Consider the following 20,803-nt stretch of genomic DNA (forward strand, 5'->3'; position numbering starts at 1 on the left):
GTTTTTGAATTCTCACTACTTTGCTATAAAAGTCACAATTCTCTAGCTCTCAAAAGTTTGTTCATAAATAAAATCAGGGAGCTGAAATACTTTTGTCTGAATATTTACTTAGTGAGCACCCCACATGTGCACCAGGTGCTATGGTAATGCTGGGAATTCAAAGATGAAATAAACACAGTGCCTGATTTTGAGAAGTTTGTGAAAGGTAGGACTCAAATTTTGATAACTTCCATATAACCTGGAACAGATCGGGGTACTACATAAACACAGAAAAACCTGTGGTAGGCAGAATAATGGCCCCAAATATGTCCATATCCTAATCCCCAAACTTGTAAATGTTACCTTACATGACAAAAAGGAATTAAAATTGCATATGGAATTAAGGTTACTAATCCACTGACTTTAAAACAAGGAAATTAGCCTGCATTACCTGGTGGGCCCAATATCATCCACTTAAAAGTGGAGAGAGGAGGCAGAAAAGGAGAGAGATGTGATGACAGAAGCAAAGTTCAAAGATGCCCTGTTGCTGGCCCTAAACATAGAGGAGGGGACTGATTCTTCTCCGTACCCCTTTTCTTCTTCTTTCTCTTGTCCTCCTCCTCCTTCTTCTCCCTCCCCCCGCAGCCTCCTTCCCTGTCCCTCCCTTTCATTCCCCCTCCCTCGCCCCCCTTGTCCTTCCCTCCCTCCTTCTCCCTGTCCCTTCCTCTCTCCCTCTGCCTCCTCTCCAGTCTCCTTCCCTCTCCCTCCCTCTCCTCTCTCTCCCTTTCTAGTCCTCTTTTTATCTCCCTAAAGAGATATAGTCCATGAAGAACTACCAACTCCTTGACTTTAGCCTACTGATATCCATGTCAGACTTCAGAGGTAGAGAACTGCAGGATAATACATATCTATTGTTTTAAAGCAATAAACAAAGCAATAAGCTTTATTGTTTTAAAGTATGTAGTCATTTGTTATGGCAACAATAGAAAATTAATCAACAGTCCTACAGTTGGGAAATATAATTATTTATACCCAAAAAGAGATCACTCATTCTTAACCAACACTTCATCATCCATGCTCAGCAAGAAGAGAAAGGCCACTAAACCTTAAAGCTCCATCCAGAAATGCAAATGCCAAGTTGTACACATTCATTATGTTATAAAAAGTCGGGGATCCCTGGGTGGCTCAGCGGTTTGGCACCTGCCTTTGGCCCAGGGCGGGATCCTGGAGTCCCGGGATTGAGTCCCGCATCGGGCTCCCAGCATGGAGCCTGCTTCTCCCTCTGCCTGTGTCTCTGCCTCTCTCTCTCTCTGTGTGTCTATCATAAATAAATAAATAAATAAATAAATAAATAAATAAATAAATAAATAAATAAATAAATAAATTTTTGAATAAATAAATAAATAAAATAAAAAGTCTCCAGTAACTGTCCCTAAAACATCCTTTAGATACTCACCAGCCAAAAGAGCTGTGATTTGGGAGACAAACTACTCACCAAATACAAGGCCACAACTATCCTCCCAGTACTGCCACTGAACACTTACGTGGCATGTATACGAATGCCCACGTACGCTTTCCAAAATGCCTGCTATTAGACAGTCAACCGAGACTCCATAAATATAGCCTACTATGGAGCACAACATTTAAATGTAATACCAGGAAAAACTGCAGAATCATTTTCCAAACACTGGTCTGGAGCCAGAGAAAGTCTATTCCTCTGGAATTGCTCTCCAGAGGAGTCAAAAATAGCTGTGAAGTTACCTGCCAGGCCCCATTCTGAAACACTAAAGGAGCATGAAAAAGCAAAGGGGGCGGCTTCCCCTGGATACCAGCCCAGTATTTGTTTGCTCACTTGAGATGACTCCAGGGAGCACAATCTCAGCAGGACTGAGGCCAGAGAGGAAGGGCCACACCTAATTTGGTTATTTTCAGGAAAGTCAGGCTTGCATATGGAATTCTACAGCTGTGTTCACAGTCTATCAACTATCTGAGGCTTTAAATATCATCTTGTGGAATGGTGAGTTCACTTAGGAGGACAAAGCTCAATTCTTCTACATGCTATACATTAACTACTAAATTTATTCTGACACTAAATCCAAAATTTTGTCTCCTTTTCTGAACTTAGAAAAGTTGCCCACAGTAAGTTTTTAAGTAACGAACTAAATGTATACAATCGCTTTTAGAAATATGTGTATATGTATACTTCCCTCCTCCCTTTCCTTGATTTCTTTTCTTTATTTGCTCATCTCTTCTCAGGATTACCACCTGACATCCTACTTTGCATATCTGATCAACAGACTAATAACTTAAGCCATTCCCTTTCCACCATCCTTGTCCCACACTAAGCAAACAGTCTTGTTGCAGCTTAGGGTCACACTGTTCTCTTGGTTACAGCAGCTTCCCCTTCATTTCTACTCTCCCCTGGTACTCCCAACAATCACTATCAGCCATTCTTATCTTATGTTTTCTTACAGAAGCTCCTCCAGCCTCCAGACACACTAAAAGAGCTGCACAATGCTCTCCTAGGAGAGGCCCACAAGATGGTAAAAGTTAATGTGCTTTAATAGGGATCCCTTTCCAGCCCAGTCCTACCTTTTCTCTAATACCAAGATTAAGAGAAGGTAAGGATCTTACGGCCCCATAAACTGCCGTAATGCAAAGATAACAGAAGAAATCACAAATTGTATGGCTAATATGAATGTGATGGATAATTTGTCAGCCAGCCAATACCAAGTTAAGCATCCCAAGATCACATGACACAAATTCTGAATTCAAGCTAATGGAATTATACATCTGGAGGTCCAAAGCACAACCACATCCTGTTCCTCTACTTCTCATTTTAATCAGATTGTTGGAACAAATATATAAACAAACAAAGGAGCAAAAGACTTAAATCAAGAGGAACACTAGTACAAATGCATAATAATGTTTAGAACTCACCTGTCTTAATGTTCACGGAAATTGACAGTGTAGTGCTAACCTCTTTTCTTTCAGGTAGCTCAACTTGTCACTTTCAATTAAAATACCTAAACACTTATTCTTAGAAGGAGAGGAACACAATTTTCTCACTTACTGAGCACACATCCAAATCTTACATTGGATGGTTCTAATGTTGCAAAGTACAATTGGGTTTTAAAAACTTTTTGTCTACTGGGGTGCCTGGTTGGTTCAGTGGGTTCAGTGACTGACTCTTGATTTCAGCTCAAGTCAAGATCTAAGGGTTATGAGATCAAGCACTGCATGGGGCTCCCTGCTCAGCAGGGAGTGTGTTTGGGATTCTCTCAGATGCTTTCTCTCTCTCTCTAAAATAACTAAATAAATCTTCAAAAAAAAAAAAAAAAAACTTTTGTCTACTATTAGGAGGAGCACAGTGAAACTAATTTTCACATGTTTAAAAAGTAATATCCAGTGTACCTAAGGATGGGGAACAACTGAAATTCTCAAGCTTTGCTGATGGGAGTATATATTCCACTTTGGAAAACTGTTGACAAAATATTTCATGCATGAACTAAAGTTTGCTACACCTCAAGTTGTTTCACTATTTTAGATAATAAATACAAAGAAACATTCCAATGGTTTCAAAGAATGACAGAATTACAATCACCATGCTAGCAGTGTTTATTTCAATCCACTGTTTAGCTCACACTGGTTGGAGACATACATTATGCCCAAAGTGAGTTCAAGATTACAAATCATTATGAACTTCTTTCACAACTAATGGGTACAGCTACACAAACATATATGGAGCCAAATGTACAACTTCCATGTAAAACAGAATGTTTATTAAAGTAAAAAAAAGCCTCCATGTTTACTGTGGCAATATCTGGAATCTAGACCAACAAAAGATTTGGTGAGGGAAGAGATATCATCAACATTGTTTGTAATAGCAGGCACATGGCAGTTTAAAAAAAAAAAAAAAGTCTGACTTTTAGTCAGCTTTACTGTTTTTAAATCTTCTGCAGACAACAGACCCCTGTTCTGCCTGCAGGGGGCAGGGAAGCCAATTACTCCCATTTCCCTATTCTTGGTTAATCACCGTGTGCCAATCAGGGTTAAAAAGCATTAAGTAATAAGAATGCGTTAATCTGAAGTTTAGACATCTTACAAATATGTGAAATCTCTTTGACCTAATACTTCCAGTTCTTGGTATCCATTCTGCAAAAACATGCAAAGAAACATGACAAAATGTTCATGGCATCTATATTTGCATTGGCTTTGAGAGACAGACAATACATTGTATTAATGAGTTAGAAAAAAATAGAATAGCTAGATAAAATAGGGTATAAAGCTACACTTGAATACTGTATAGCAATTAAAAGTTATAAACTATACCTGTATGTTTTATCTATAATATTCTAAATCTTAATTTCATATATTTGTATAACTCAGATTTAATACTTTCAAATTACAATAATAAAAGACGTAAGCAACCAGATTATGAGCCATCAATTTCCACCAAGTCAACGACTGTTACAGTCCTGGGTCTCTGCTCTATCTTGATGCCACAAGCACTGTAATATATATGGTGAGCTCAATCCATATGTTGGGAACAAAGGTCCCTGGATTAGATTTTGTCCACTAATGTGAGTTCCTAGAGATGACTGCCCTTAGCTGAAGTAGCAGCTGAAAAGGAATTCATCCGTCATCCAAGCACTGGCAGGAACTTCTGAGTCAAACATGGGTGTACATCTAGGGGAGGAATTAGATAGCCCTCCCAAGGCATTACATAAGGAACTAACGAAATTGTCAGAGGGCAGACTGCCATCACACGTTCACAGAAGTGTCTGCTATGGAAAACTCTTCCACAAACCCAAGCTGAGAATGCCCTAGGCCAAGTCTATGCACAGGACTGGCCTGGAGGCATGTCAGTGCCTAAATATGCAGACCCAGATGGAATCAATATATGTTCAAGTTCTACTCCAGTGAGCCATGATCTGCATCAATGTCACTCTCCACTGCAGGGTCAGTACTCTCATCTGCTTATTTTCCAGGACATTACAAAGCCAAGTAGCTATCCTCCTAAAACACTAACAGGAAACCTCCCCTTTAACTAGAATTTGTTAAGAGTGTGTTGTTATAATTCACTGTTTCTGAAAGCGTTGTCTGCGGAACATCATACTGCCATGTGCTTAAAACAAAGAGGATTCCATATGTAAATAAGTTTGGGAAATGTTGATATATATTCTTACTCCCACACCTCGTAATGCATATTATTTATCATGTTAAACATTTAGCAAAGTGCTTTATGAAAGAAATCTGCTTTACTCTAAGGCAGAGTTTCCCAAAGTTATTTGACAAAGGAACCTTTTTTTCCAACCTTTCAAAAGGACTGTTTCCCATACTCAATCTTAAAAATCACTAGGGTTACTGTTAAAACTGAAGATTCCTAAGCTCTACCCTATTTCTTGATCAAAATCTTCAAGGGACACGTCATGAAATTTAAAATGAATATCTCGGTTAACTTAAATCAGAGCAGTCAAAAATACTGACAAACTAGCACTTGGTCAGAAACACTATTTTTTGTTTAAAATGTTTCTAAGCCAATTCCTTGATTCAAGGTCACTATTCTAAGCATTATTATCCACGTAGAGTCCTGAGGAGGTAAAGAGCATAATACCTGTACTGGTCTTGAAAATACGACAGCAGTTTTTTCATCCTTTGGGTTTCTTCTAAGTCCATCATAATCATTACAATAATAACTGAGCTCTTAAATGTATTATCTCCCACTATTCTCACTTACTGAGCACACATCCAAATCTTACATTGGATGGTTCTAATGTTGCAAAGTACAATTGGGTTTTAAAAACTTTTTGTCTACTGGGGTGCCTGGTTTTTTCACAAAAACTTAGCAGAAAAATACAATTATCTTGCCCATTTTGAGGACACTAGGAAGCAGGCTAAGGAAGTTTAACTTTGCCCTAAGTGAGAGTTTCACTCTCAGCACTGTTGACATTTGGTGCAGGAAAACTGTCGGAGAGGTAGGCAGCCTATCCTGTGCACCATAGGATGTTTAGCAGCATCCCTGCTTTTACCCATTAGATGCTAGTAGTACCTCCCCTCCAGTTATTCAACTAAAAATGTCTCCTGACCTCGCCAAATGTGGGCAAAACTGGTTAGGAACCAAAAGTAGGAGCCAGAAGTCTCACCACTAGTGTCTCGGCCCGCCGGCCTCCCCCAGTAGCTGCTACTCCGCCTCTGCATGCTCTGCCCTCTGCAGCCTTCCTCCTCCACAAGCTCCCAAACTGAGAAACCCAGCAGGCCCTGCTGGCACTCTCAATGCTCCATCTCACAGTCAGTCTACACTGAAGAAAGGCCTGAGAGAAGCTCATCAGGTGACACAGTGAGATAAAGGTAACCAAGTGCCAGCAATTTCTGGCACAAAGTAACAGCTCAAGAGAAGTACTGCCTGTGTCTTTCTTCCTATCCTGCCAAAGGCTCCAGTTCGAAGTATGAAAGAGTCTCAATCTGTTTTTTTCTTTTTTTTTTTTTAAGATTTTATTTATTTATTCATGAGAGACACAGAGAGAGAGAGAGAGAGAGAGAAGCAGAGACACAGGCAGAGGGAGAAGCAGGCTCCATGCAGGGAGCCCTATACGGGACTCAATCATGGGTCCCCAGGATCACACCCTGGGCTGAAGGCGGCGCTAAACCGCTGAGGCACCCGGGCTGCCCTCAATCTGTTCTCTTAAAAATGAATCATAGAAAAAGCATTCTGCCAACAATGGCATACTTAGTTAATTCAACACCTGGGAAAGATCATTTTTTAACACTTTCTTCATATGAAAAAATTATTTTCCATAATAGTTATGTATATTTTGATTTGTTCTTTAGTATTAAAACATTTTTTGAAAGATTTTATTTACCTATTTAAGAAACAGCGCAAGCAGAGGGAGGGGGAGAAGGTCAAGCAGACTACCCCCTGAGCACAGAGCCCCACACAGGGCTCCATCCCAGGACCCTGAGATCATGACCTGAACCAATGTCAAATGTTTAACCAACTGAGCCACCCAGGTGCCACAAAACAATCAATTTTAAAATGATAAAATTCACAGGGCGCCTGGGTAGTTCAGTCAATTAAGCATCTGCCTTCAGCTCAGGTCATGATCTCAGGGTCCTGAGATTGAGCCCTACATCAAGCTCTGCTCAGCAGAGCATGCTTCTCCCTCTCCATCTGCCACTCCCCCTGCTTGTGCTCTTGTGTTCTCTCTCCCAATAAAATATTTTAAAAAATTAAACTAGTCAAAAAAAAAAAATTAAACCAAAATTTAAAAATGACAAATTTCAACACATATTATGCAAACATAGCAAAATATTTACTGTATGAACTAAAATTGGCACTTAACTAAACAAAAATATTATACCTTGAGGTTTGCACTGTGTCACTGTTTTAATTTTTAAGCAGAAACAAAAACTCCAAGTGATCAATAATATTGAGGTTATTAAACCTCAATAATACTATCATTGTTTACTTCAAATCTATTGTTTAAACCCAGAAAAATGCAGCAACCACAGGGGTTAAATGCACAAAAAAAAAAGTCTGAGGCAAGCTTGAACAATTTTAAACTCTTAAAAATCTCTGAAAATGAATGCATGTACCTGGGTACCCAGTGTTGGGGGCCAACTGTATAATTAAGAGTCTCTGATTCGAGTTCTATATAGTATATAGTATCTATCAAAGGATAATCAAAAAGTGCTCATTTGAAGCTTACATATATATTATTAAAACTCAAGTTACCATAGCAATTATTTAGAATACTCACCAACAAAAGATTTTAGACAAGGAGTATGTTACAACTGACTATTTAGAACTGCAGAAGCAATTCTGGACTGTTTGACTTTGCAGACAAACTTTTTGGATGGTTTTTATTGTTATTAAATCCTCTACAAATAATGCATTCCTTATCACCACCCAATCCTTGGGACAATACAGTCTGTTTAACATGGTTAAAATGGTACTCAAAAGCTTCAAGTCCAAAAGCAGTTGGCTACAAAAGACTAATGGAAAGAAAAAAAATCACAAGAAAATCATCATAAAGGAAATGATGAAATAGATCTCCCGGTCCTATCTCAAGTCCAATTCCAGCTTACCACGTATGTCAGACAAGCCATGAAACTTCTTCAGGCAATTCAGAGTTAGGAAACAGGCTTTGAATGCTGGCTTCTGTGTAACCCTGGGTAAGTTACTTAATCTTTCTGGGCCTTTCAACTTTCATATCTTCAAAATGGAGATATAATACTATCTGCCCTATGGGGCTGTTGAAGGTAATAAAAGGAAAGCACAGTTAAGTGCTCTATACAGAAGAGTTAGCTGCACCTGGGCAGTATCTTGAAATTAGTGAATCTAGGTGATGAATTTATAGGGATCATTACACTATTACCTTTAATTTTGTGTTTTTTTTAATTTTTCAAAATGTCTGAACTTAGTTATTATCTTAATGTTCTTCATAGAGGCATACCTCGGAGATATTGTGGGTTCAACTCCAGAGCATTACAATAAAGCAAATCAAATTAATTTTTTGGCTTCCCAATGTATATAATAGTTATGTTTAAAATTAAAAAAAAAATGGGGTGCTTGGGTGGCTCATTTGGTTAAGCATCCAACTCTTGGTTTAGGCTCAGGTCATGATCTTGCAGTTGGACTAAGCTCCCTCCACTTTGGGCTCCACGGGGAGTCAGCTTCAGATTCCCAATCCCTCTGCCCCTCCCCCACCTGCGCTCTCTCATGGGCAAGTTCTCTCTCAAATAAATAAATAAAATCTTTTGGGATCCCTGGGTGGTGCAGCGGTTTAGCGCCTGCCTTTGGCCCAGGGCGCGATCCTGGAGACCCGGGATCGAGTCCCACATCGGGCTCCCGGTGCATGGAGCCTGCTTCTCCCTCTGCCTATGTCTCTGCCTCTCTCTTTCTCTCTCTCTCTCTGTGTGACTATCATAAATAAATAAAAATTTTTAAAAAAAATCTTTTTTAAATATTTAAAAATAAAATTTAAAAAAAGAAAACTAAAAGTTATGTTTACACTGTCCTATAGTCTATTAAGTGTGCAATAACACTGTATGTATCTTAATTTTAAAATATTGCTAAAAAATGCTAACCATCACCAGAGCTTTCAGCAAATTGCAAACACTTTGCTGGTAGAAGGTCTTGTCTCAATGTTGATGGCTGCCGACTGCTCAGAGTGATGGCTATTAAAAAGCTGGGTGCCCTCTCTTAAATAAGAAACAATTTCTTAAAAAAAAACACAATGGAATTTGCCACTCTTGACTCTTCCTTTCACAAATGATTTCTTTCAAGCATGCCATTCTGTTTGATAGCATTTGATCCAGAGCAGAACTTCCTTCAAAACTGGAGTCTAGAAAAACAAACAAACAAAACTGGAGTCGAGGGACACCAGGGTGGCTGGCTCAGTGGCTGAGTGTCTGCCTTCAGCTCAGGTCATGATCCCAGAGTCCTAGGATTGAGTTCCGCATCAGACTCCCCATAGGGAGCCTACTTCTCCCCTCTACCTATGTCTCTGCCTCTCTCTGTGTGTCTCTTATGAATAAACAAATAAAAACTTTTTTAAAAAATAATAAAATTTTATAATGAGATTGCAGCAATTCAAATATAACAATAATGAAAATGTCTAAAATACTGCAAGCAGTATCAAAATGTGACACAATGTGAGCAAATGCTGTTGGAAAAAAGGTACCAATTGACCTGCTCAATACACGAATGCCATAAACCTTCCATATGTAAAACAAAACCAGAAACAACCCCCCACCCCCGCGCGCGCGCGCGCGCGCGCGCACACACACACACACACACACACACGGTTATTTGTGAAGTATAATACAGCAAGAGCAGTAAAACAAAGTATGCCTATATATAAAACACCAGAGAAATAAAGACCTCAAATAAGGTCTCCTTGGACTTTAAAATCCAATTATATATACCAGACTGGAAAGAGGGCTCAATTCCTAGATGCAAATCAGGAGCAAGGCAAGACATTCCAGAAATAAATTCAGACTACCAATCATCTCTCAGAGTGATCACTGCATAACCAATGCCTTACACATAAATGTTCAATGACTGGATGTCAGACTAATTCCAAGCATTCATTACAAAGCACAAACCAAGATGGGATGAGCACTTCCAGATCTAAGCCCCAAGGATCTAAGACTGGTGTCTGGCCTAGGAAATAACCTGAATCTTTCTTTCTTTCTCTTTTTTTTTTTTTTTTTTTTTTGAATCTTTCTATTCTTTGCAGAGGAGAGACCAGTAAAAGGCACAATGGTGAGAATTGATCCTGAGGGAGGCACATACCCAAAAAATGTTATATAAGTTGAATGAATTCATACCACTAATGATTCTAAGGCTTTCTGGGGGAATTTTACATTCAAAAGATGGAAGAATGGGCATTCATAATTAACTCTATTTCCTGACTATTCAAATGAATGAGTGAAATGTCAGCAAAACTTAGAGATCTAGTATAAACCAGGAAAAACACGACCAGACAAGTACACTTTCCACCAAGCTGGAATGGAATGTCTATTTGCATGCACACAACATACAATATATAAAATTTTAAAGACAGTAGAAATAGTTCAGATGGACCAAAAACGGGGGCGGGGTGATTCCAGTACCTTGGAAAATGATATAATTTCATTTGAGAAAACATTGTAAGAGTCATGATCCGTTTCTGAATGACCCCAGTGAAGTCACCTTCTGAAAAAGACAAATCACAACCTCTCTTCTCTACCTCCAAATTACCCTCAAAGCAGCACCTTCCTTTCCACTAAAGCAATGAAAAAGTAAAAGCAAATTTTAACAGATGTTTTGACATCATTTAATATTATAATTCCTCAATATTACAAACATTTAACTATATAGTAGGCTGTTAAATTCATGGCCTATTGGCTTCTAAAACACACCTTTCCATGTGTAACCTACCAATAAAAGAGTTTTCTGAGTTCAAAAAGTACTATCACAAAGCAGTCCTCCTCAATCTACTAATTCGTGTGCTGTGTAACCTGCTTTGTTGGGACAGTATAACTGCTCCCCTTCCTGTATGGTGAAAGGAGGTTTCAAATTCTCTGACAGTTGGCTCCACCGACTGCTGGCCCAGATTTACTCACTTCCTAACAACCTCCCAGGTAAAACAGGGCTGGGATGGAGACAGAGACCAGCAAGAAAGAGCTCTCAGAAAAAGAAAGCAATATCCCTGCATTTGTGGCCTTTCTATACCACTTTCTCTTCTTTTCCCACACACTACACTTTGTTCCCAATAGTCTAACACTCTAAATCAGCTAAAATGCCTAACTTTATTATGGGAGAGGAAATGTGCAGTTACAGGATACACAGAGCTGAGATCATGCAGTTATAGTCATAGCTAAATCCAAAAGTCCTTCCAGCTGCTCACTCAATCACTCCCCTAGAATCAAACTGCTAGTTGCTGGGTCCCTGGAGAAAGATGTCTTTGCCTATAATACAGTCTGGCTCCACTTCTGATGTTTGACTGCTGACGGTTTTTAAGACCTAGCCCTCCCTGCTTCCCTTTCTGCCCCACTTATGGACAAGCTGGCAAGGGCCCCCTCCTTTGACACAAGCAGGAATTTCAAACCACCCAAGCCCAGGCAGGCAAGGAAGACTTCAGCCAAGCTCATCTTCTCTACACAATCTCTTTTCCCTGCCCTCAGACAACACTCTCGACCTACTCAACACCTGCCCCGTGCTCCTAAGATTCATTTTGTGAGTGGGAGTTTTCTCAGCCTCTCCTGGTATGCAGGTGGCCTTATCAGTTTTTCGACACATGAACCAAATTCTGGGTAGGGTCGCTCTGACCTCTGCAGAGTGGCAACAACATTTCCCTCAAATAAATGATACTGATACTCCTGATACTCCTGACTTCAAGTCTGCTCTAAGGTAGCCACTTAGCACACCAACTCCTCCAGTGTCTAATTAAAACAAGCAAGCATCTACTAGGAAGCAGGAGGCCTGAGGACTGGTACCCATTCCACCACTGACTAACCACATGCCTTTAGATTAACATTTCTGAATCTCATTTTCCACACCTATAAAACAAGTATAGTAAGATCATCTCCTTGTCTAACTAGTATGATCATGGTGGGACCCAAAGGGTCAGGATGTAGGACATCACACTGACAATCAATGCCTACACATACCATAGTTTCCTGAAGTGGGAGCCCATCTGTCTCAATACATCCTGCATTCCAGCTCTCTGCCCAGCACCCAGCTCTGCTCTTCCAGTTTCCTCCAGGTTCCCTTCTGTCTCTCTCCAAAGGCTTTCATAGGGAGCTACAAGTTCACTAAAACAAAAACCAAAAAACCCTCCTAATAAGTCTCTCTCACAACACATACACAACTTAGCATAAGAAGCAACCAGAGGGATCCCTGGGTGGTGCAACGATTTAGCGCCTATCCTTGGCCCAGGGCGCGATCCTGGAGACCCGGGATCGAATCCCACGTAGGGCTCCCGGTGCATGGAGCCTGCTTCTCCCTCTGTGTCTCTGCCTCTCTCTCTCTCTGTGACTATCATAAATAAATAAAAATTTTTAAAAAAATTAAAAAAAAAAAAAAAAGAAGCAACCAGAGAGGACTCCAAGCAAGCCCTTCTAGGAAGTTAGGTTCCTAGGTTAGCATATGGATTAACACCAGACAAAATCTCTTCATTTATACAGTAAAACACTGAAGATCACATATCTTATCAGAGCCACCAAGGCCAACATCTAAGGTCCCCTTCCAACCCCTAAGCCCTTTGGAAGAAGAGAGTTACTTTAGTCACATCACAGAGAATCTACTTACAAAGGAAAGCAACGTCCTCCACTTAAAACAAGATCTGTAGTAAGGAAAAGCTCAAAAGCCAAGTAGATGTCCATTTTGAAAAATCTCAATACGACAACAGTCACCTCCAGGTTAGTTATCCAAATAGCATGGTTGGGATGAAGTATACACAAAAACCCTGCCAAGAGAGTTTGGGCCGCTAATACAATGTCGGAAATGAACGAGCTGTCCGAGATGTATGAAGAGAGCAATGACCTGCAGATGGATGTGATGCCCAGCGAGGGTGACCTTCCGTAGATGGAGGTAGGTGGCGGTAGCCGGGAGCCATCCCCGAACCCCTCCCGCCACAGGGCCCAGCCACAGCTGGAGAAGGAAGGCCCAATGGAGGAGGAGGCGGCCCTGCCAATGGTGGAGCCGCAGGGGGACAGAGGCCTTGCTCACCGCCCTGGGGAGCAGCCAGGCCAGCTCGCCAGCCCTGACTTCAAGAGCGAGGATGACTATGATTATCTGGAAGAGGAGCAACTAAGTGGTGCCGGCTACAGAGTATCAGCGGTCCTGGAAGAAGCCAACAAGATGTTTCTGAGAACATCCAGAGCAAGAGAAGCAGCCCTAGATGGCGGGTTTCAAATGCATTATGAGAAGACCCCGTTTGATCAGTTGGCTTTTATCGAAGAGCTTTTTTCACTTATGGTTGTCAATCGTCTAACCAAAGAACTCAGCTGTGATGAGATTATTGACAGAGTAATTAAATGCTGTTAAAAGAGGAGGAAGCTACTCGAGGATGCAACATTCTACTATCTTATGGGCTCATTCCAGATAGATAGTAACGGTGCCAAGGAAAAAAGTTGATCTTCAAAGAAAATTTTGGGGGCGGCCCTGGTGGCTCAGCGGCTTAGTGCCGCCTGCAGCCCAGGGTGTGATCCTGGAGACCCTGGATTGAGTCCCACGTCAGGCTCCCTGCATGAAGCCTGCTTCTCCCTCTGCCTCTGTCTCTCTCTCCTCCCTGTGCATTCTCATGAATAAATAAATAAAATCTTTAAAAAAAAAGAAAAAGAAAAAGAAAATTTTGTTGTTGTGCAGAACAGAATAGGGCAGTGACTGCACAGTTATGAAAAAGAATGAAGAAGAAACATATTAGGACTGTGGAAATCTGTTTTCAAGAATGTTCCTGAAACACCTGCGGCTTAAGACTTTGTTACTGATCCCAATTATTTTCCTTGCATTGGGGACAATACCTTTCATATTTCGCTATAAGGAATGGTTTTGCAAGAATAAGTTATAAACAAGCCAAACTGCCAGTACAAGAACCCCACTGATACCAATTATATGAGAAAAAGTAGTAATATCCAATTTAGGACACCAAATGTCTGAATCATTTGGACTGAAAGCCTACTAAGAGAACTCTGACAGTTCCACTTTGTGGTCTGTCCAAGCCAGTGTTCAAAGGCTAAATCTTTAGTGTAAAATAAATTGGGTATTCTTCACTATCCCAAAAAGATAAACCCAAGAAGAAATATATATCATGTGTGATATATCTCAAAATATGTTTTCAAGAGCATCTGAAATTTTGTTTGTATGTGTATCTTGATCATTTATAAAGCTACTATGATCTATAATTCAAGAAAATTTGTCTTATCATTTTTAAAATTCAAAAATTAAGACGTCCGTAGTTTCAAAGTTAGACATTGAAATATATGTGAAAGAACAAACTATTTCTGATACTCTTACATACTAGAGAAGTTGTTTTACTTGCTCTCTGTTTTTCATTTAACTTACAGGTGAAGGACTTTGGTTGAATTTCATAATATAAAAACTGTTAAAGTGAAAATGTCAAGTAAAAGGACTGAACAATTAAAGTTTTAAAACTTGCCCAGAAATCCACCTCAGTATCTGAAGTTTCCCTCTGTCTCCTCCTCTAATAAAGCTTGTCATTGGTTATGCACCAGCATTTGGGATAATAAAATTTCTTGTTCGGGAGGGGGGGGGGGAACCCTTCCAACTCTTTAAGGTAACTTAAAAGAGTACTCAGGAACATTTTGTCAACAAATAAAGAAAAAACACTGTTTCAAGAGCTTCTGACCTTCTCAGAAGTCAGGTCTTTTTTTTTTTTTTTTTTAAGATTTTATTTATTTATTCATGAGAGAGAGAGAGAGAGAGAGAGAGAGGCAGAGACATAGGCAGAGGGAGAAGCAGGCTCCATGCAGTGAGCCTGACATGTGATTTGATCCTGGGTCTCCAGGATCATGCCCTGGGCTGAAGGCAGGCACTTAACCGCTGAGCCACCCAGGAATCCCCAGGTCTTAATGTAAAATGGACCCAGGTGAAACCTGTCCCAGCTAAGGCACATGCTATGTTCAGGCCAACGCTACTCAACCTCCTCCCCTCTCAGCTGCTCCACTGCAACACTGTACAGAAATCAGCCAGGACCTGTACTGCGCTAGCATCTGCATTCCGTCTACTCATCCAAATGGACAGGGGAGCCAACTCTTGGAAAGAGCTGACGGTTGGAAACTGCACTCTGTCTGCCTCAGACATCTTCATAAGCTCAAACATCACTCACAAGAACTCCTGACAGGGGCTGCTTGGGTGGCTCAGTCAGTTAAGCACTGACTCTTAGATTTTGGTTCAGCTCATGATCTAAGGGTCATAGGAGCCCCACATCAGGCTCTGCGTTCAGCACAGAAGCTTGTCCATCTCCCTTTAACTCCTCCCTCACTCCTTCCCCACCCCTGCTCTCTTGCACTCTGAAATAAATAAAATCTCTAAGGAAAAAACCCTTGCAGGTAGGAAAACAGCCAGAAGTCAAATATGTAAATTCTTCAGTTACTTCATGTCCTTCAATATCAAAGTTATCAAGAAATCACCAACTGGTGATCTATACATTCAATAAAGCAGCCTCTCTTGCACCTTAGCATCCAGCACAACAGGTAGCTATTCAACATGCCCTCCTTCCAATCCTAGCCCACAGGAGTTCATGTATTAATCTCATATTTATCAATGCCCATATCCCCCCTGGGACACTATGTCCAGTACTAGGGATGAAAGAGAAGAGCATGGATCAAAGACAACAAACATAAATAATACAAGACAATAATATCAGTTGGATATATATATTTAACATCTATTATGTGCTAGTCCAGCAGTTCTCAAAATGTGGTCTCTGGATCCCTAAAGGTCCCCAAGAAACGTTCAGGGGTTCTGCAAGGTCAAAACTATTTGCATTGCAATACTAAGACTTTTTTTTTCCTTTTCACTATGTCGATGGCTGCAGTATTGGTGTAAATGCCAGGGGGAGTAAATCTGCTGACACCTTTACACAAAGCCAGATAGTGACACCAAACTGTACCAGTAGTTATTCTAATTCTTCACATCACGCACTCACAAGGGAAGAAAAAAAAGGTCAGTTTCACTTAAGAATGCCCTTAATGAAGCAGTAAAGATTATTTTTCTAGCCCTGAGTGATTATCTTTTTAATATTCTAGATGAATATTATGAAATGGCAAGTATTTCAATGGTCACCTTGAAGAAAAGCACCTAAGCAATTATTTGGGTTGTAAGCTAACCTAGCCACTTCTTTCACATTCTAACCTGAAAGAACAAATGATAAACCATGCCAATTCAGGCTTGTGTACCTGTTAATTTTTGAGAAAATATTTGACAAAGGAAGCCTTTAAATTATTTCAAATGCTTAAGGCCTGAGCTTTCTCCAAAACTCAGAATTCTTGAAAACTCTTATCTGCCATCACAACCTTAAAACTTCCCAATATTAAGATTTTTCTGATGATATCAGTGATGAATCAAATATAATTTTAGATAAACAGATAGATTAAATATGTCAACATTAAGAAGATCTGCCTAACTTAATAAGCTAATATTTTCTAAATGATCCAAGCATGGTGTTAGAAAATCTTGCATGGGGGAACCCTGGGTGGCTCAGCAGTTTAGCACCTGCCTTCAGCCCAGGGCATGATCCTGGAGTTCCGGGATCGAGTCCCGCATCAGGCTCCCTACATGGAGCCTGCTTCTCCCTCTGCCTGTATCTCTGCCTCTCTGTCTCTCATGAATAAATAAATAAAATCTTAAAAAAAAAAAAAAAAATCTTGCATGGGTAAAATATCCACTTTGAGTACAAACTAGATTAATAAATTTTAATGTAACAGAACAAATGGTTTCAGATTCCACACTGTAACTAATCTTTAATAAACTACCACCTGTCAATTTTTGTTACAGTATCAAAGAATATCCACATTATGTAAAAAAGACTAAGAAAAATACTCCCAATCCCACGGCTAATATTATATTCAATAGTGAAAGGTTTTCCTCCAAGATCAGAAAAAAGACAATGGTGAAGAAGTAAAAGATCTGTACACTTAGAACTATAGAACGCTTATGAAAGAAATTGAAGAGGATACAAAGAAATGGAAAAGTATTCCATGCTCATGGATTTAAAGAACAAAAATGGTTAAAATATCTATTACTACTGGGGTGCCTGTGTGGCCCAATTGGTTAAGTGTCTGACTCTTGGTTTCAGCCCAGGTCATTATCACATGGGTCATGGGATTCAGCCCCAGGTCAGGTTCCACAATCAGCAGGGAGCCTGCTTGAGTCTGTCCCTCTGCCCCTCTGCCCCTCCCCCCACAGGCCCACACATGCTCGCTCACACTCTCTCTCTAAAATAAATAAATCTTAGGGTGCCTGGATGGCTCATTCGGTTAAGTATCTGCTTTTGGCTCAAGTCATGATCGCAGAGTCCTGGTAGAGCCCCATGTTAGGCTCCCAGCTCAGCGGGAGCCTGCTTCTCCCTCTACCCCCTGCTCATGCGCTCTCTCACATGCTCATCTCATCGTAAGTAAGTAAGTAAGTAAGTAAATAAATAAATAAATAAATAAATCTTGGGACACCTGGGTATCTGGGCAGTTGGGCATCTGCCTTCAGCTTGGTGATCCCAGAGTCCTGGGATCAACCCCCACATTGGGCTCCCTGCTCAGCCTGCTTCTCCCTCTCCCTCCCTCTGCCTGCCACTCCTCCAGCTTCTGCTCACTCTCTCTCCTGTCAAATAAATAAAAATCTCTTCAAAAAAAAAAAAAACCCTAAGATTTACATGTAAAAAAATAAATATTTTTTTTAAGATTTTATTTATTTATTCATGAGAGACACAGAGAGAGAGAGGCAGAGACACAGGCAGAGGGAGAAGCAGGCTCCATGCAGGGAGCCCGACGCAGGACTCAATCCCGGGACTCCGGGATCACGTCCTGGGCTGAAGGCAGGGGCCAAACTGCTGAGCCACCCAGGAATCCCCAATAAAATCTTAAAAATAAATTAAATGAATATTTTTTAAATATCTATACTACCCAAAGCAATTTACACATTTAATGCAACCCCTATCAAAATACCACGAGCACTTTTCACAGAGCTAGAATAAGCAATCCTAAAATTTGTATGGAACCACAAAAGACCTCAAATAGCCAAAGCAATCCTGAGAAAGAAAAACAAAACTGGAGGTATCATGATTCTGGATTTCAAACTATATTACAAAGCTTTGGTCATCAAGACAATATGGTACTGGCACAAAAACAGACACATAGATCAGGGAACAGAATAGAGAACCCAGAAATGGACTCACAACTGTATGGTCAACTAATCTTAAGACAAAGCAGGAAAGAATATCCAAAGAAAAAAAGAAAGGTTCTTCAACAAAAGGTGTTGGGAAAACTGGACAGTAACATGCAGAAGAATGAAACTGGACCACTTTTTACATCATACACAAAAATAAATTCAAAATGAATGGAAAACCTTAATATGAGATAAGAAACCATCAAAATCCTAAAAGAGAACACAGGCAGCAACCTCTTTGACACAGACCATAGCTACTTCTTACTAGACACGTCACCACAGGCAAGGGAAACAAATGCAAAAATGAACTACTGGTACCAAGACACCAAGACAAAAAGCTTCTGTATAGCAAAGGAAACAATCAACAAAACTAAAAGGCCGCCTACAGAATGGGAGAAGGTGTTTGCGAATGACATATCTGATAAAGGGCTAATATCCAAGATCTACAAATAACTGATTAAACTCAACACCCAAAAAAACAACCCACTTCAGAAATGGGCAGAAGTCATGAATACACACTTTTCCAAAGAAGACTTCCAGATGGCTAAAAGACACATGAAAAGATGTTCAACATCACTCATCATCAGGGAAATACTGGCTCCATCCCCTGAGCCTTCAAAACACATAAGCATCTGCCATTTGGGAAATAAAAACACATTGTCACTTTCAAATCTCACCAATGAGTGATCTGTCCTCATTGCTGCATCCTTTGTTGACTTTAATGCAGCAGTTTAGCTTCTGTTTCCATTTAAGTCTTTAAGAAACACACCACAGTACCATTAATAGCATACTGAATGCAGTGGGATTTACTCAGCCTTCACCAACTTACCTAAAACACTCAATACTGTTTATCATACTCTTCATCTTGAAGTTCTTTCTTCCTTTGACTTTTGTTGCTGCTTCTCCTGGTTCCTATCCTAACTGACAGTCCTTTTCTGTCTCTCATTCCTCCACTGGCCTTCCAAACCTGGGGACTAAATTCCCAAGGCCCAGGGCCAGTGCCATAGGAATAATTACATCTCTGCCAGTCCTGATCCTCCCTAAGCTTAGTCCCACACTTCAAACTGTGGGAAGGAAAAACAGGTGTTTTTCATGACTGGTACAGACTCAGTTTGAAAAAGGCAGGATAGGACCTGTAGAAAGGCAGTTTGTGGAGGTCATCTCATGCCAGTGAGGGTTAGTGAAGGTCACTGAGGAGGGAAATGACTTGTTCAAAGTAATGTCTGCAGAAAGTTAGCCTGGCAGGATGGTGAAGGATGGATTTAAAAGCAGAAACAGAGGCAAGGAAGACGACTGAGTCAAGCCTTGGAAAATAAAAACAGGAACTAATATAACAATAGTGGAAATAGGAAGGGGAGGTTCTTGAGAGTCCAAGTTGAATGAACAAAGAAACATTCGCTGTCCAGGTCCCCTCTCATCAATCAGCCAGTCCCTAACAGGTATCACCTTCCTTCTGTGTCCCTTTCACAGGGGTGGGGAGTGGTACCACCACCATCACCCACATACAGTCCCTGTTTTGAAGGAACACATAGGGCAAGTAGGCAAGAAGGGAAAAGAAATCCAGCCTCTTTTCTAAAACTTCATAAAACAGTACGTAAAATAAGCTAATGAGATAATCAAAAATGAAAAGGGTTTCTACCCAGGATTAGATAGGAAATAGTAAATCTAACGAAGAAGAGAGTTAAAAGGGAAAGTAGGAAGTACTTCACATTACCTGGCCAAGTCTCTAGAATAACTGCACAGTAATAAAAACAGAGCAGAAGACTGAATCATTACCATCCAAGGTCTATAATTAGCTAAATTTATAATTACAGTGTTCAATTTAGGCTTCATACTTAGCCCACTTCCAGGCACACAGCAAATATAAATCCCAAAAGAATATGTGGGGTAACTCACTTCCTCTCTATACCCTCACCTGTGAAATCCTGGGATTGATCTGTGAGGCTTGAATGAGCTATAAGACAAAGAGCAAATCATCTGCACAATTTACTGAAAATACATGTTTCCCAGTCCCAAGCCTATAAATTCTGAATTTAGAAATCTGTATTTTTAGGTAACTCTGATGGTATAAGTGTACAGGTCACACTTAAAAATGTTCTTAGGGATCTCTGGGTGGCTCAGCAGTTCAGCACCTGCCTTCGGCCCGGGACGGCGTGATCCTGAAGTCCCAGGATCGAGTCCCATGTCGGGCTCCCTGCATGGAGCCTGCTTCTCCCTCTGCCTGTGTCTCTGCCTGTGTGTGTGTGTGTGTGTGTGTGTGTGTGTGTGTGTGTGTGTGTCTCATGAATAAATAAATAAAATCTTTTAAAAAATGTTCTTAAAAGTGGTCTGCAAAATTTAAAGTTACACAGGTCAGAATTCAAATGCAGTTTCTAAGGTATTTGGTCACCTCTAATCTAATAAAAATATTGACTTCTCTGAGGTCCAACTTAT

General features: G+C 40.4%; 1 protein-coding gene and 1 pseudogene across 6 annotated transcripts in view; one reads left to right on the top strand and one right to left on the bottom strand.

Moving 5' to 3' along the window:
• The window catches only part of CCNY (cyclin Y), a 333,147-nt gene that overhangs the window by 179,698 nt on the left and 132,646 nt on the right, over nucleotides 1–20,803 (bottom strand). The window lies entirely within an intron of this gene.
• Nucleotides 12,965–13,516, top strand: LOC102152870 (annotated as a pseudogene).

The sequence above is a fragment of the Canis lupus genome, chromosome 2 (genome assembly GCF_011100685.1).
Source record: "Canis lupus familiaris isolate Mischka breed German Shepherd chromosome 2, alternate assembly UU_Cfam_GSD_1.0, whole genome shotgun sequence".
NCBI classification, from domain to species: domain Eukaryota; kingdom Metazoa; phylum Chordata; class Mammalia; order Carnivora; family Canidae; genus Canis; species Canis lupus.